The sequence below is a fragment of the Protopterus annectens genome, chromosome 2.part1 (assembly GCF_019279795.1).
Source record: "Protopterus annectens isolate FY-2018-M chromosome 2.part1, PAN1.0, whole genome shotgun sequence".
Taxonomy (NCBI): domain Eukaryota; kingdom Metazoa; phylum Chordata; order Ceratodontiformes; family Protopteridae; genus Protopterus; species Protopterus annectens.
The window spans coordinates 1,436,176,580-1,436,192,675 of record NC_056729.1 but is presented as its reverse complement, the minus strand read 5'-3'; the positions used below and the strand labels follow the sequence as shown (position 1 = coordinate 1,436,192,675).

Below are 16,096 nucleotides of genomic sequence, written 5' to 3'. Positions count from 1 at the left end.
CACTGAATTCTGGGTGCCAAGTCACATTTCCCACTAATGTTTCCCCAAAATTTAACTTCTAGGGGCAAAACGTCCTTACATAATAAGAGCAAAATATATTCAGAATTTCTTTTTCTTATTACATATCTGCCCCACAGAGACAAAGTGAATATACACTTCTATTGTGAAGAGACTACGTAGATATTTGTGTGATGGAAGCCACAAAATTACAACAAAGTAAAAGTCTGACAGAAACAAGATATGGCCCATGTTTTGGCTAAAAATACAAAAACGTTCAGCTCCTTTCACGCACACCTACTCCAAGCTGAATGGGCCCCACCATCAGACATTTTTCACCACCTTTGAGAGTGCCATAGTAAAGTACATGAACATTGCCCCCCACCAACAAAAGCACCATATCCCGTACAAATGACAGCTCATTAAAATGAAAGAAAATGACCACAGAAATTAATTTAAATTTGCTGCTGTCACACATACATTGCCTTCAACAAGCCATATTAAAGGACAAGAATGAGATTCTGTTATTAAATGCTTAGCTTCTCTGTCCTTTTTCTCACTATTTATTGTCCTTGTAATGAATAAATAACACAGCATTTAAAATATTTTAAAATTGACAGTTTCGCTTCCACTAGAACAGTACCTTAACTGTACTGTGGTGGTTTCACTTTCAAAAAAACTTTTATCCTGCCCTGGAAAAGTCTCCAATTCACTGAAGTCATTAAGGCCACTGCATACAGGTAGTTTTCTGGCCAATTCCCTCTCCAAACTGACATCACCATGACTGTCCTAAAAACCCACCCATGCTGTGATGCCACAGCTCCCTGCCCCTTCCCCTACCCATACAGAAAGTAAAGGCTAAAACAAGGAAACAGTACAGGAGTCAAGTCTCCTGCTTGTCAATCGCAGCAGGTAACAGCTCGAATTACCCTTAGCACTTTGACAGCTAGAGAAGTGAAGGGGGATGGGAAAGGAGTCTCAAAGTAGTACAATTCAGGCTTCACTTTGACAGCTAGAGAAGTGAAGGGGGATGGGAAAGGAGTCTCAAAGTAGTACAATTCAGGCTTCACAAAAAACATGCAGTTTAGCCATTCTAAAAAGAAGCAGCAGTAAAAAGCACTTTGAAAGTCTGTTCTGTGACATTTGCATTGTTTGTGTTTTAAGTGGTCATTGAATGACAGAAATGTTACTTAAAACTGACTGAAAAAGACAGCAGTCTATGCATGTAAAATCAATGCAGTGACAGGAGCACAGAAGAATGTGTTTCATTTATTCAAACACTAACCCAGAAGAAATCATCTGACAGATTAATGCACTGAATGGGCTTCCAATGAAAAAAATATGTATTACCTATGACAGCACTGCCCTAAACTAAAACACCTACTTCAAAACATCACTGAAAATTACAGCTGCTACACAAGCTTTCAAGGACTGTTTAATCTAAATCAAACAAGCCTTCTACAAAACAGGTTTGTAAACAAATTAATAAACACCACACAGAACCAGGCCAGGGCACTAATGTATGGGACATGGTGCTCAACTGAGGTAACAACCAAGGTTCAATAACTGGATTGGATTCCAGGGCACTAATGTAAACTGAGGTAACAACAACCAAGGTTCAATAACTGGACTGGATTCCAGATCAATCACAGGATGAGGGGGTGGAATGTGAAGGAACACGTTTCCATCCTCAGGGAAGAGGTCATCAGACGGAGGCATAAGAATAAACCATTAAAGACTGCTTTTGGTCACAATTATAAGTGGACAACCAAAATATAAAAGTTATACAGCAGCAGACCAACAGAACTACTGGCATTTAGTGAGCAGTCTGTTGCTCAGAAGGTAGAAGGGATGTGACAGGGCTGCACTACAACTGCTGTAACACTTTTTGTCCCATCTGCTAGGCATCCTAAGAAGGAAGAAGCAACAAAAGAGAATTGTGCTGAAAATGAAAAAGATCAGTGGGATCATGTGATATTCTAGTTGCCAGTAGTGCAGTAAGGGAACAAAAGGATCTAAAGGAGAATCCATGAAACAAGGAGACAAGATCAGTGCGTACCTAGGCCAAAGGAGATGTTAATTTTGTATTTAATTGATTTTATTTATTTAATTTACATCAACTCACAGATGGTACAAACAATTTCTTCTATATACTGAATTTTAACTTGACTGAGAAGATAAAGTCTACTTCTCCGCTCTATAAACTGATAAACAGTTTAACCCAGGCTTTCCAAAACCCACTTAGGACTCCTTTTAACTAACAAAGGCAGCACTTCACACAGCATTCGTGAGGCCACCACTCCTACCAGTTTTATTCAGCTCGCCTTATTTCTAATAATTTTCAGATGTCACTAGGGTGGTGCAGCTGCATGAAAATTCCACCACTTCTCACAAGCTCCAAAAGGATCATCACTTTTCTACCATGCTGAATGCTTTTATTACTACTCCCTGCCTTTCCAGTCCACAAAAAAAGGTCAACTGTCAAATCTCATTTGTGTCTTCACAAAATCAACTTGTTAATCTGAAGCAGTTCTGATTCCTAATGGTCGGCTCTGTCTATACATATACTAATATAAACAAATAAATTAATCTATATTGGAAGACCCTGCTTCATTCTTGTTTTATTTCTTTATGGTTAAACAAAATGTTTACTGAAAAAACGACAGAAGCGCAACCAATACTCAAAAAAAAAAAAGAAAAGAAAACTAACCCCTCTTACATTCCTATCTCCGTTCTTTACCCTCACCTAGTTCCCTGACTTCTCTTGCTCCCTTCAGTCAAACCCAGACCAGGGTTTGCCCTGGTGTGCTACGGTGCTATTCTCCAATTATCCACTAGATGGTATCCTCTCCCCACTAATATCTACTGCACTTCACTTACTCTTACACTCTCTTTAAACTCTAACCTTTCCTTTTCTTCCCTCTCATTCTTATAACAGTTAGCCCATTTATACCTACTATATCCAGGTCCCCTCTACTTACCCTTCTGCTACTCAACATTCCACTGAAAGGTTTTCGATCCTCTCCTGACCAGTTTGGTTCTTCCCGCTCCGTTCGCCCTGCAGGCTCACTACGCTCCCCTACCCTCATATCCCACCCACCCCTACAACCTCTACCTTTATCTCTCCATAGCCACACCTACCAACATTACAACCAATCTTCCTCTAATACTTCAGAAACACCCATTCCTTTTCCCGCCCAATTTACACCAGTCTCCAATACTTTAGAAACACCCATTCCTTCTCCCACCCTCTTTCAAACCAATCATTTTCCTATACCCTGAAAACACCCATTCCTTTTCCCACCAACATTAACTTAATTTACCTCTCATACACTAATCTCCTAGCCAACTTTAATCATTTATTATCTCAACACCTACTCCCAAACCACATCACACTCAATCCTTCTCAACTTTCACCTCTACTTTAGTCACTAATAGCTCATTTTCACATAATTATCTCCTACTTCCAAATATTACTCAACTACTTAATAAGTACCATTAGCTCCTCTTCATTATGCTTTCAAAACCCCCATTCTTCTCCTTCTTACTAACTCTACTCCTCACCTTAACCTATCTGTACTACCTCACACAGCCCTATTATTCCTACCACTCCCAATCCTTCCATGTAACTAACCATCTTACCAAACATCCCGATTTCCCCCCACCTTTGCCCTATAAAAAAAACTTCTACTTTTCCCATATAAACTTATAAACACTCAGAAACACTCTTCCCATATAACAATTTCCAATTCCTACAAAATAACAATATAACCTAATGTAGTCTCTAAACTGTCCCAATTACTTCAACTTAATCCTATAGTCCATTACCAATCTACTATCAGGCGATATCCATCCTAACCCAGGCCCCACCTCCTCAACAATTAAAAACAAGTCCTTACTACTCACCTCCTTAAACTCTCAAAGTATAGTTAAACTCCCGAACCTCCATGCCTGGTTGAAACACAATAAACCAGACATCTTATCCATCTCAGAAACATGGTTAAAACCCCATATAAAGGACTCTGAAATAATTCCACCAAACTATTCTATCATCAGAAAAGACAGGTCTCACAACAAAAGTGGAGGAGTAGCTCTCCTCTACTCAACCTCCTCGTCAGTTACTCCCTATAACAAACGTATTCCTCAATTTAATAACGCTGAACTACTCATAACACTACTTCAAGTTAACAAACAAACACATATGTATAGCGTCACTCTACATCCCCCCAGGGGATAATACTTCCACACTAGAAGACATCCTTTCCTGGCTCACCAACAACATTAACAATGAAACAATAATCTTAGGTGACATGAATATTAACTGGGCCTCCATTCAGTCTCCCACAAACCCACTTAACATCAACTTACATAATTTTACACAGCTAATCACCTCTATAACACGCCCCTCAAAAAACCTCTCTAGCAGCAGTATCTTGGACTGAATCTTAGTCTCTCATCCCCACTATTATTCTGGCAGTGGAACTCTTCCCGATCCCCTTGGTGACCACTTACCCATTTACTCTCGACATCTCCCCTTACTCCTACATCGCACCCACAACTATATTACAATCCGTAATCAAAAAAACTTTAACCCATCAACCTTTGCTAACTCCCTAAAAGAAATACACTGGAATTGTCTAAAAACATTACCCCTAGGTAATGCTGTTGCCCATTTCAACACTGCATTCTTAAAATTAATAAGACTTCTATGCTCCTCTAAGAACAAAGAGAATCAAAATTAAAACTGCCCCTTGGCTTACCAAAAACACACTAGCAACAATGAGGCAAAGAGATAAAGTCTGGAAACACTACCAGAAAAATGAGACCCCCCCCCCCATCCATAATGAATATAAGACACTTAGAAACAGGGTGAAAAAGCTCATCATCTCTGATCGACAAAATTACTTCTTCATACTCCAAAACAATAACAAAACAAATCCTCAAAAATTCTGGAAGGGCATCTCTACTTAATCCTAGTACACCAGTCACCCCCACCCCAGACCCTAATACCCCAGATATAGACTTGGCTACTTAATTCAACTCTTTTTCATTTAATCTATTTCCAAACTAACCTCTTCATTCTCTAACACTTTCTCCAACTCAACCTCATCCTCCCCTACCAACACTACACCTAGCACTACTACCACTCTTACATTCACATCTACTAACTCTTTACCATCCACCTCCTCTCCTACTCTCACTTCCTCACCTCCTAACATCCCTTCTCCACACACCCCTCCATTCTCATTTAAACCTATATCCACTTCTACCATTCAAAAACTCCTTCAAAAACTAAAGCCATGCACCAATTATCCTGATGACATCCCTTCCTACTTTCTTAGTATAGCTGCTAAAGCAATTGCCTACCCCCATTAGCATACTAATCAACCGCTCTATCCAAGAAAGCATAGTTCCCCAAATCTGGAAAAAGGCCATCATCATACCTTTACATAAAGGTGGCAACAATAACAATGTTACCAACTTCCGCTCCATCACTATCCTGTCCCCCCTCTCTAAACTCCTTGAAAAGTGTATCCAACTTCAACTCCTACCACATCTTAGATAATCGCCTACTATCTTCCACACAACATGGATTCAGACCTAATCACAGCACTTATGACAGCACTCCTCTCCTTCCTTGAAACTGTTAATAAAGCCAGGGACTCTGCCCTTATTGTCTCTACCCTTCAACTCGACCTCTCTAAAGCCTTTGATACTATTTCACACAGCTTGCTTTTAACCAAACTCTCAAAACTGAACCTATCTCCCTCATCATTGAACTGGTTCTCCAGCTACTTATCCAATAGATATCAAGCAGTAAAATGGAAAAAGGCAACCTCCTCATTTCTTAATACCCCAACCGGAGTCCCTCAAGGCTCCATATTAGGTCCCCTCCTCTTCAACATATTTATAAAATGATTTTCACAGCGCCATCCCTCTCTCCAATATGCAGATGATTCTACCATTATCTGCACTGCCACATCTATCCCTACACTCCTAAAGCTAAGTCAGGATGCTTTTTCAACCACTGAGCAATGGATGGAAAAAAAGTCATCTAGCGCTCAATGCCTCTAAAACCAAATTAATGATATTCACCCCCTCTAAAGTCAACTCCTTCAATATAAACACATTCTCTATTACTAATCAAAATAACATTCCACTGGAACTGGTGACAGAGACCAAATTACTTGGAGTCCAAATTGATAACCAACTAAAATTCAACTTCCATCTTCAACTAAATATCAAAAAAACCCATCAAAAACTAGGCATGCTCTATCGACAAAACCACTTCCTTACTACTGCCACTAAAATCACTCTCTACTTCCTTTCTCAGTCCCTCCCTACTCTATGGAGCTCCACTTCTAACTAATTGACAAACCTCCCTGAAAACACAACTTTCCTCCTGCTACAACAAAATCGCCAAGTTTGCTACCAGCCAAAAGTCCTCCACCCACCACTGTCCCTCTCTCCAACAATTAAAATGGCTAGAACTACCCAAGTAACTCACCTATACTCAACTATCTCTCGCACATAAGCTCATTTTCAACCCCTCCCTCTGCCCCTCCCTGTCTTCTGTCTTTAAAATGCACATACCTGATAGAATATTAAGGTCTAACAACCAAAATCTATTACAAGTGTACATACCAACTCGTCCCCCAGACAAAAAACTTCTATCACATGGCCTAGCATGCCTCTGGAACTCCCTACCTCCATCTATCCATATCACCTCTAACCATTTTATTTTCAAAAAATCTCTTCATTCATATCTACTATCCCACTGGGAATGCTCTTACTCCCACCCCACTTAACTAACACTGGATACTAACACTCCTTCCTTCCCCTGCTTACACCTGTGATCTCACTATCATTTCACCTAACTCTTACATTCTTACTATTACTATGGTATCTGCAAGAATACTCTACACTTTACCTCTTAAGTGCATACTTAATATTCAAGGACTTCTCATTTCTAACTTTGCAAAATCCTTCTAATTTTGAATCTGATACAAGTGTTGAATTAAATTGTAATATTTGTCTACTTAAAGTTTTACAATGTATAATCATCTTTAATAACCTACTGTAACCTCAATTGTTTGGAGCTTTTCTCCCCAGCACTCCATTGAAAATGGGTTCATCTTAGCCCAATGGACTATCCTGGTAAACCAACTGCAAATAAATAAATAAACAAACTATTAATGTTCTTTTGCCTTGTTAACAGAAACGCTCCAAATACACCATGTGTTGTGGCACAATACAAAACTTGGAAGGGAGGAGGGAGAGTCCTGTTTTGGGACTACTAACTGAAGGACTTTTTTTTTAATTTTTATTACCACCTTTAACCTTACTGAGCAGTTCCTGTTGGTGAAGTTATCATACAGTTACTGACCATGTGTAATACCGTCGGAAATGTTATCTGAGCAACACTGACTATCATCTAACCCAGCAAGTTCCTTTTGTTTGCACGGCAGAATGCCAAGATTTATGCCCGATATTCTTCCTCTTTTCCTTCTAAAATGTGTCGTTTCCTCCTAAATGTTGCACTTACTATAGAAGTCACAACATTTCCAATGAGGGCTGAACTGAATCCAAGTCAGAAGACATCTTCCTGCACAATCGCCGAACAGTGACAGAAGTTTAATAAGCCAGCGCTCATCCTTCTGATTAGCCCCCTCACTTTGGATAAACATACAGTCAGCCTCAAAAATTCACTTCATGTTATAAAACCGCTGTAGAAATCCGTGGATGGTGGGAGAACAAAGGCAAATGTGAAACCATGACAGGACTGTTAAAAACCAGTGCTAACCTTCTGGAAAATGAATAGCACTCAGACAAAGAAAAGAACAATAGCAGCGGCCGAAAAAGTGTTGCCTTGTTAACAGAAAAATACCACTACCAAGAAAGTGTCTCGAAATCCATTAAAGATCACATTCATACATCCAGAGGCTATAAAAGACATTTAGTTCTATCATATATCAAAAAACAACACTTTGAAGAAATGTTTTCGTATGTGAAACTCCATCACTTTAATAAAATTTACTTGTACAATAAAACTCTTCTATTTAATATTGGTTGTAGAGAGATGTATTAAAGAAATAAAATGAATAACAGTGGTCACATGGTCGATATGCAAAACATGCACCAAAGCATACCAACCATTCATATCATCATACAAATCAACAACATTCAGTACACTGAAAAAAGGAAACAAAATTTCCTTTTCCAGTGCACTAACCATAACCTGAACAGTGACAGTGTTATGGGAAGGTCTTTTTTCCAACCTTAATACGTGCTAACCCTAATGGACTCACACACTTAATCCAACCCTAACCTGCACACCCCTCCCCTAGTATATAACCCACTTAAATCTAATGTTGCTTTGCCAAAGAAGGTAACCTCTGTTCAAACAAACAACCCTGTACTTCTGGCTACTGACCAAAACAATGATTGACCAAACACACAACACTGTCTATATAATTATATAAATAAAAATCAGTACATATGTTAACATCTGAAATAATGTTAAAACTGCATCTAGGTCAGTCAATGAATACCCAGTGCATTGTTTTATACATGCAAATAAAATGCTTTTAAGAAACAAGGCCATGGACTTAAAGTGTTATATGGTACAGATGTTACTGCATGGGAGAAGTTGCGAGGCACAAGCAGCGGTAGATTAAATGTACCGTAAGCAGCAGTTGGTTTTCAGGCCATGGGCACCTCCATCACATGCACACCTTTTTTGTGGGGGAAAATGTGTAAATGCACATGTTCTTTTGAATTAATTTTCCTGATTTAAGAGCATTCGAGCTGCTGTCATTATTATCCACCAATGTCCATACCTATCAATTACAGCCACTTGACCATGTACACCTAAAATGTCCAACTGTGATAAAAATAGCCAAAGTGAAGTATTCCAACCTGCTTTATACACATGCATACTAGTCTTGCAAAGACTAAATAATGGCCATTTAATTTGATCATGAGAGCAGGCTAAGCCGTTCGCATCCACGGAGTCCACTCTACTGCTCAGCAAATATTAGCCCCACCGTTGACTGTACACACATAAGATGTCCAATTGCGATAAAAATAATTATGAACACAATAATATATTTCAAGTTACAGAACAATACATAACAGCACACATATGTCAATTTATTTCACATAAATGCACGCTAGTACAGCAAATCCAGACTGTTTAATCAAAAGGCAAGAATGTATCCTACTTTTATCCAGACAACACTCACACCTACCCAGCAGTTACAGCCACACAAGACACACACCTCACTGGACTGTTGTAAAAAATACTGTATTCTGAATCTTCCACAGACAGGTTGAGATGAAGCCTAAAAATAATGACACAAATGACCAGATTCAGGGAGAGATTTTAAATACTACTGCTGCAATAAGGTTTTTTTGCATCACCGCGCATTTTCTGAATTATTTGAAGTCTTAAGCTTAAAATGTTTATTATTTAGGACTGCAATCCTCTACAATTTGCAAAAAAATTATAAGGAACAAACCAAAAGTAAGAGGCAAACTGGCAGCATTCGACAAACTCAAGACAACTTAAATCCAAGTGAATTCAACTTTGTTTCATATAAAATAGTTGCCAGCCCACAAATTTTCCAGCATATTTCAAAGAAATTCCCATTAGTCCTGAGAAGCCAGATGACTAACTGAAGAAACAACAAGAAGGCAAATTACTTTCAGCCACTAACAGACCCCCCCCACACACACACACACACACACACACACACACACCAAGCAGTTACAGCCACTCTGTTGTGTACACCTAATGTGGCTATTACAACAAATAAATTCTTAGTACAAGAATCAAGGACAAAAGTCAAAGAATAAGGAGGGACAAATGCCTAAAATAAGAGACAGACTGAATACTGCCCTTATACACATAGTGCTCATATACACACACAAAGTTACTGCAATAACAACCCTTACATTGATGTGCACTTCTGAAACGTGAAGAAACTCCAATGTTTGTCATATTTAGTGACAAATTTACCAGAAAATTACAAATCTTATAAAAAAAAAAAAACAAATGAAAACAAACAAACAGTCAGGAACAGTCTGAGAAATTAAAGACAGTTTCAACTTTGCTTCACATCAACAGTACCCAAAGCTTATTTCATAAACAATGCACTCTAATCCAATAATGACAGACTATAAACTGAGCAAATGACAAGAAGGAAGTTGCTTTCATCTAGTCAGCCTTCACACAGGCAGAGACACAGACACACAGTGACAAAAACTGCAAAAAATTGCCAGAAAACCACACATTTTATAGGGACAGACCAAAATATTAGCCAACATCAGAAACATTCTGTAAAAATCTGGAAAAGTTGCAACTTGGTTTCAAAGAAAATGTACCCAGAGTACAAATATTCAAAAGATAGTTCATGCCAGAGCACAATACACCTGTAAAGCCAGACTAAAAACTGAGCAAACGACAAGAAAAGCTGCCCACCCCAAATACACACACACACACACACACACACACACACACACACACACACACACACACACACACACACACACACACAATGGCTATCCTCAAATTGATTTACCAGAAAACCACTATTTATGGGGCAAAAACCAAAATATGAGGCAAAGCCAGGGACAGTGGCATTCCACAGTCAGTAACAGCTTCAACTTGGTGTCATACAAACACGGAGAATAATCATTCCATCTTATTTTCATACAACTGCACACCAGTCCTGTAAAGCCAGACTGTAAACTAGACAAAGCAAAACAAGCGGATAAGTTGCAGCTAAAAAATGTTTGGCAAAGACAAGGACATTCTGCAAAAAGAGTGTTTCAAATTTGTTTCACTCGAAAATTGGCCAGAGAGTAAATATTCTAATTCCACACAAATGTACACTAGCCCTTAACGTCAGACTTGAAACAGAACAAATGAGGAGGACTTGCTTTTATCATAACTCCCTCCCCAATCTGGTTGATTGTCAGCATGTAAAAAAAAAAATTCAGTCCAATTTATTTCACAAAAAGGCACACTAGCCCTTAATGCAGTTCTTAAAACTGAACATATGAAGAAGGCAAGTTGTTGTCATCTACAGCAGGGACCCCCACCCCAAATCTGCCAGCCAGCAGATATAAAACAAATTCTCCATGCACACTAGTCGTTTATGTCAAACTTTATAATGAACATAAAAAGTGTTACCTAGTTTAAAAAACGCTGAATAGCAAATGCTGCAAACGTTTACATACTCTTGGTGTTTGTCATTTGTACATGCACAGCATGAGCCACTGAGCTTAGGCACTTTCTAAAGTGCTGCAGCTTTCCGTTTGTTACCATCCGATGATTTGTTGGGATGACAGCAGCTAGAAAGCCCAGTGGACATTATGTGCATGTGGATCTTTGTGGGCTATTGTAATAATGGTAAACATGTGTTTTTTTTTTTTTTTTTTTTTTTTTTTGTAACAAGCTGGCAGGCAAACAAACAAATGGTGGGGTAGCTGTGCTGTGGATGAAAGTAACTTGCCTATTTCATTTGTTCAGCACATAAGCTAACTGCAATAAATTAGCACTGCTGACTATAGTAAACCTTTAATAGAATAATTTGTTCCCTTGGTCAAAGATCCCACTGGAGCTGTGGGCCGGCCCTGAGCAACTGTCCGAATCACCACTCTTATAATCCGCCCCGGGCACAAGCACAAGGGGCAAATGCCTAGCAGCAACCGACTGTGCAGCAGCAAGTCTATTACTAAAATCATGAATTCCAAAAACCCCAGACAGCACTACACCAAATTCCTGGTAGGGAAGCACTTTCTAATCTAGTGGGCAAATAATCCCATTAAGTGCCTTCATATATCAACTCCAAGAGCCAAGCATCTCAGGGTAGGTCATATAAAGTTAAAAGTGAAATATGAACATACACAAACCATTATGCTGAATGCTGATGACATTCAATCACAATTTTTGGTCTGCTGAGTTTGTTAAAAAAATCTTGTCTGTGCACTAACATTTACAAAAGACAGCGACTCATGCTTTATACCACTTAAAAATGGACAATATTCCACCAGATTCATAAAAAAAACAACGCACTGTGCAATACTATTTCTAAGGAGATTGCCCCATGAGTTAAAAGACAACTGTAGTGCTACAGCAGTTAAGAAAGCTCCAACACATACTGCTACAGCAATCTTACTGTAGAAGATACATACAAATGTGGTTTAGTATCAGTGGATGAGTAGGCAACATTGCCCAACTTACAGTCCTCACCTAACTTAAGTCAAGGCTTCACAGATAATGGCTTAGATGTCCGCAAAATAAATACCAAAAAGGAGAGGTACAGTAATGATTCCTGCAGTACCCCACTAAACATGAAATGTAATGTTCAGAGCAGAACAGCAACTTTCCTTACTAAAAATCTGTTGGATAGTCAGTTTGCAATCCAACAGACAATGCAAGGGTTTACATTAAGCTTGCCTTGCTTCTGGAATGGTGTCAAAAGCCATGGCCAGGTCAAGAGAAGCAGCGTGCACAGAGTGACAACTTTTCATTTCCTGTAACCCGTTCAAAGCAGTTTACTAATTTCATGCCCTACACAAAACCAAACAGAGAATCTAGACCAGTTAAGTAGCCTACGTCAGCATAAATTACTTCTGATACGATAAATTCCATGATTCTACATAATAGGGCATACAATTCCCTGGGTCTGTAGAGAGGCCACCTTTGTGTACAGTCACAGTGACTGTTCTCCGGGTGCCAGGGGCAAACCCTTTGGCCAAGCCAATGTTAAACAGTTCAAGTAGAGGCTTGGAAAGTCCATAATGCTTAATGACACAAATGCAGCGTGGTATGTTATCTGGTCCCACTTTTGACAGAGACTTTTAAGACTTGTTCCAAGGAGATTACACTGCAGACAATTTTCAAGGGCTATGGGTGCAATAATGTGTGTGGGAAGGATAAAGTTAACGCTATACTTGTCTAAAAACATATTGGCTATATCCTCTAGACTGGAATACTTGACATCACTATTCATTAGCGACATCACTATTCATTAGCTCAGTGCATTGAATGTAATTCCTTAATTTCTTCACATAACTGAAGTTTTGTAGTTTTCTTTAGTATTTTATCATTATATCTAGGGTGGGCTGGTACAGTCTTTGCATTGCACTTGTTTATATGCTGATAACTGGCAATGTGTGACAGACCTCTCAGCTGGGTCCATGTATACAGGACTGTATGGAATTTTGTTTAGGTCTTCTACAAGTTGTAAGAGGCTTGCCCAGAAGAAGTCCCTAAATATGCTTTCAAATGATGGTGGGATGATAACATTAAGCCTGACAGAACAAATGTTTGTGGCCATATTTAACCCGTAATGAGAACACGTATGCTGGGGATTGGGTTATTACAGGCCAAGTAAAGGATTGTAGAACCTGTAGTGGGTAGCTGTACAATTTGCTCCACTACACTGGTATTAACACAGCCTAGGAAAAGCTGAGCATATCTATGTTTAGAGGTGCAAGTGTGAGGCAACACTTTGGTAACAGACTAGCAAGAAGTATTTGGTTTGAAATTTACCCCCCATGGTATTAAAATAAATTTCCATGATCTTTGAGGGGACACTGATGGAATATGTTACAGGTGATTTGGACTTCCAAGAGCTCAAAGTTAGAGATGTGGATTTGATGCAAGATGATGGTATTTCTGACTAACACAGACCCTCCCCTGCAGTTACCAAAGGACTGAACACAAACTGCTCCATCAAATCGGTACCTGAACTTAGAAAACTGGACCATAACAGTCTTTACTTAGAGAGATGCTGAATATTTTTACATATTCCTTCATTTTAATTTTAATTAGCATTATATTCACATTGGTTTATTACTACAGGACCACATAAGAAAACTTAGGCAAGTTATCATGTGCTTAGAAGTACTGTTAAATTTATATGGAACACTGTCTTCTAAAACAGAGCTCGCTCATTTCAAATTCCAACACATCTGTAAGGAACAGTATTAAGCATCATTGCTAAAATTTTGCATAACTTAATGCAGAAAAGTTGTAATACTGGTTTACATACACTCATTGTTTAATACTGATACAGCTGTTGATTTTTTTGGTCTCGTACTGAAGTCCATTATGTACACTTTATTATTTAGTGGAGTTATCCATGTAAATGCACTCAATGTCTTTGTATTGTTTTTACACTGATCTGAAGTCACGCCTATTTATTGGAGTTATCCATGTGAATGCACTCAATGTCTTTGTATTGTTTTTACACTGATCTGAAGAAGTCACGCCTATTTATTGGTGGTTAGGTGAAAGAGTTTTAGATTCTCGCATTTATTATTTCGTTCTTTTTTCTTACTTGCATCAGATTCAATAACAGCAGTAAACTGATGAGGTTTCTTAAGGCCAAAATGTACTTTCTACTTCATGTCAAGATAGTCTACCATGATCATAAGTCTCCCTAGCCTCAGATTATGTGGACTGAGGCAGAGGTCTTCCTATCCAGATTAGATTCACCACTTCCTGTTAATTAGCTCCAGCTTCACATACTTTGTTTCTTTTTTAACAAAGATTCACATATTTGTGATATCCCTGCCATCTTAGACTTAGCTTGTGTTACTTTATAACCTGTAACATCTGCACTGTTTTAGCATGCAAGACTATTGGCAGTTGGCCTATCTTTATATTACACCCAACGTTTCTTTGTAGTATAATAATTGTGAATTATTTTCTACTTGTTTCAATTATAGATAGCTCTTGCTTATACTTAATGATCAAATATATTTAGTGTACTACCAAGGACATGACAGTTCGTACAGTTGCATATTTTTTCCACTCTCTTCCCCCTAGACATCTCTGCAAAGGTTTTTTGTAACAGGTACAGCTACAAGACACACTTACTGGAGGCTCACCGATTCCCATGGTGGGAACTACACTTTGCTGTTTTATAGGGATTGTTATTGTGGCAACTATTTATTTAACATTTGTTTACCAGGAAAGTCTGACGTGGAATGAAGCCAATTTTCAGCGGAGACCCGGGGAGAAACACCCCAGATGCAGGTCTTTGTAATGTGGGAGGAAACCCACACGAACACATGGAGGACATGCAAACTCCGCATAGAAGGTACCTACTGTGGCAACTATGGCAACTAGGACTTAACACATTACTAACTGCCTCTTATAATGTACCTATTTTGATAGCAATCAGATGGAACAAACTGAAAACAGAAGTTAGTTATTTCTTTCCTCATTTAACCTTGTTTGGTTCACAGTCATCGAATACTGCAGTTTATCTTAGACCTCGCACATACAAACACTATTTTCTCTCTGAATTCACTTATAATTGATATATCACTAGAAAGTTGAATTCATCCTGTCATGGAAATGGTGGTATGCTCCTGATAAAAAGATGACAAGGTGGGTGCTCTCAGTCACAGGTTCAGCCAGATTATCCTGACTAGCTGCACTTATGATTACTACAGTATAACACTAAGAAATTAATTTGACTGGTTGTCATTTTTTTTTTAGCATTTGCTGCCCCATCTAGTAATGTCTTTCGGCTTTTCCCAGTTAGTGGTTGCCACAGTGGAACTCCAGTCTGCTAATGATTGGTAGTGGATTTTTACGGCGCCGAGCTGCCAGCCCGACACCCAACCTTCAAAGAAGGCAAACCCATTCATGCACGCACCTACCTGTAGGTCTTTAAACGTCACTTGACCACCGGGAGGACATGCAGACTCCACACAGAAGGTGCTCCAGCCAAGAATCGAATGGGAGAACCTCTTGCTGTGAGGCGACAATGCTAACCGCCGCACCACCGTGGCCCCATTTGTTGCCCCATCTAAACATGGCACATAGCATCTACTTATCACATCATGGATACAATGATGTACTAATAGTTAGACATAGCCAGGGACAAGATTTATATAAAGCTTTTGTATCAATTAGGCACTAGCCACGTAGAATAGGAATACAACACATAAGCTATAACCCTCTTAGCTACCACTAGGAGTAGGTATGCAGAACAGGAAAGAAAGAGGAGACTTATCCTATTGTAGCTTAGATGAACAGCCCAAGATGTACATTTATGACCCCAGCTTGAGT

The 16,096-nt window shown here is 39.0% G+C and overlaps 1 protein-coding gene across 12 annotated transcripts in view; it reads right to left on the bottom strand.

The window, feature by feature from the left end:
* The window catches only part of ADD1 (adducin 1), a 1,467,941-nt gene that overhangs the window by 1,441,697 nt on the left and 10,148 nt on the right, over positions 1 to 16,096 (bottom strand). The window lies entirely within an intron of this gene.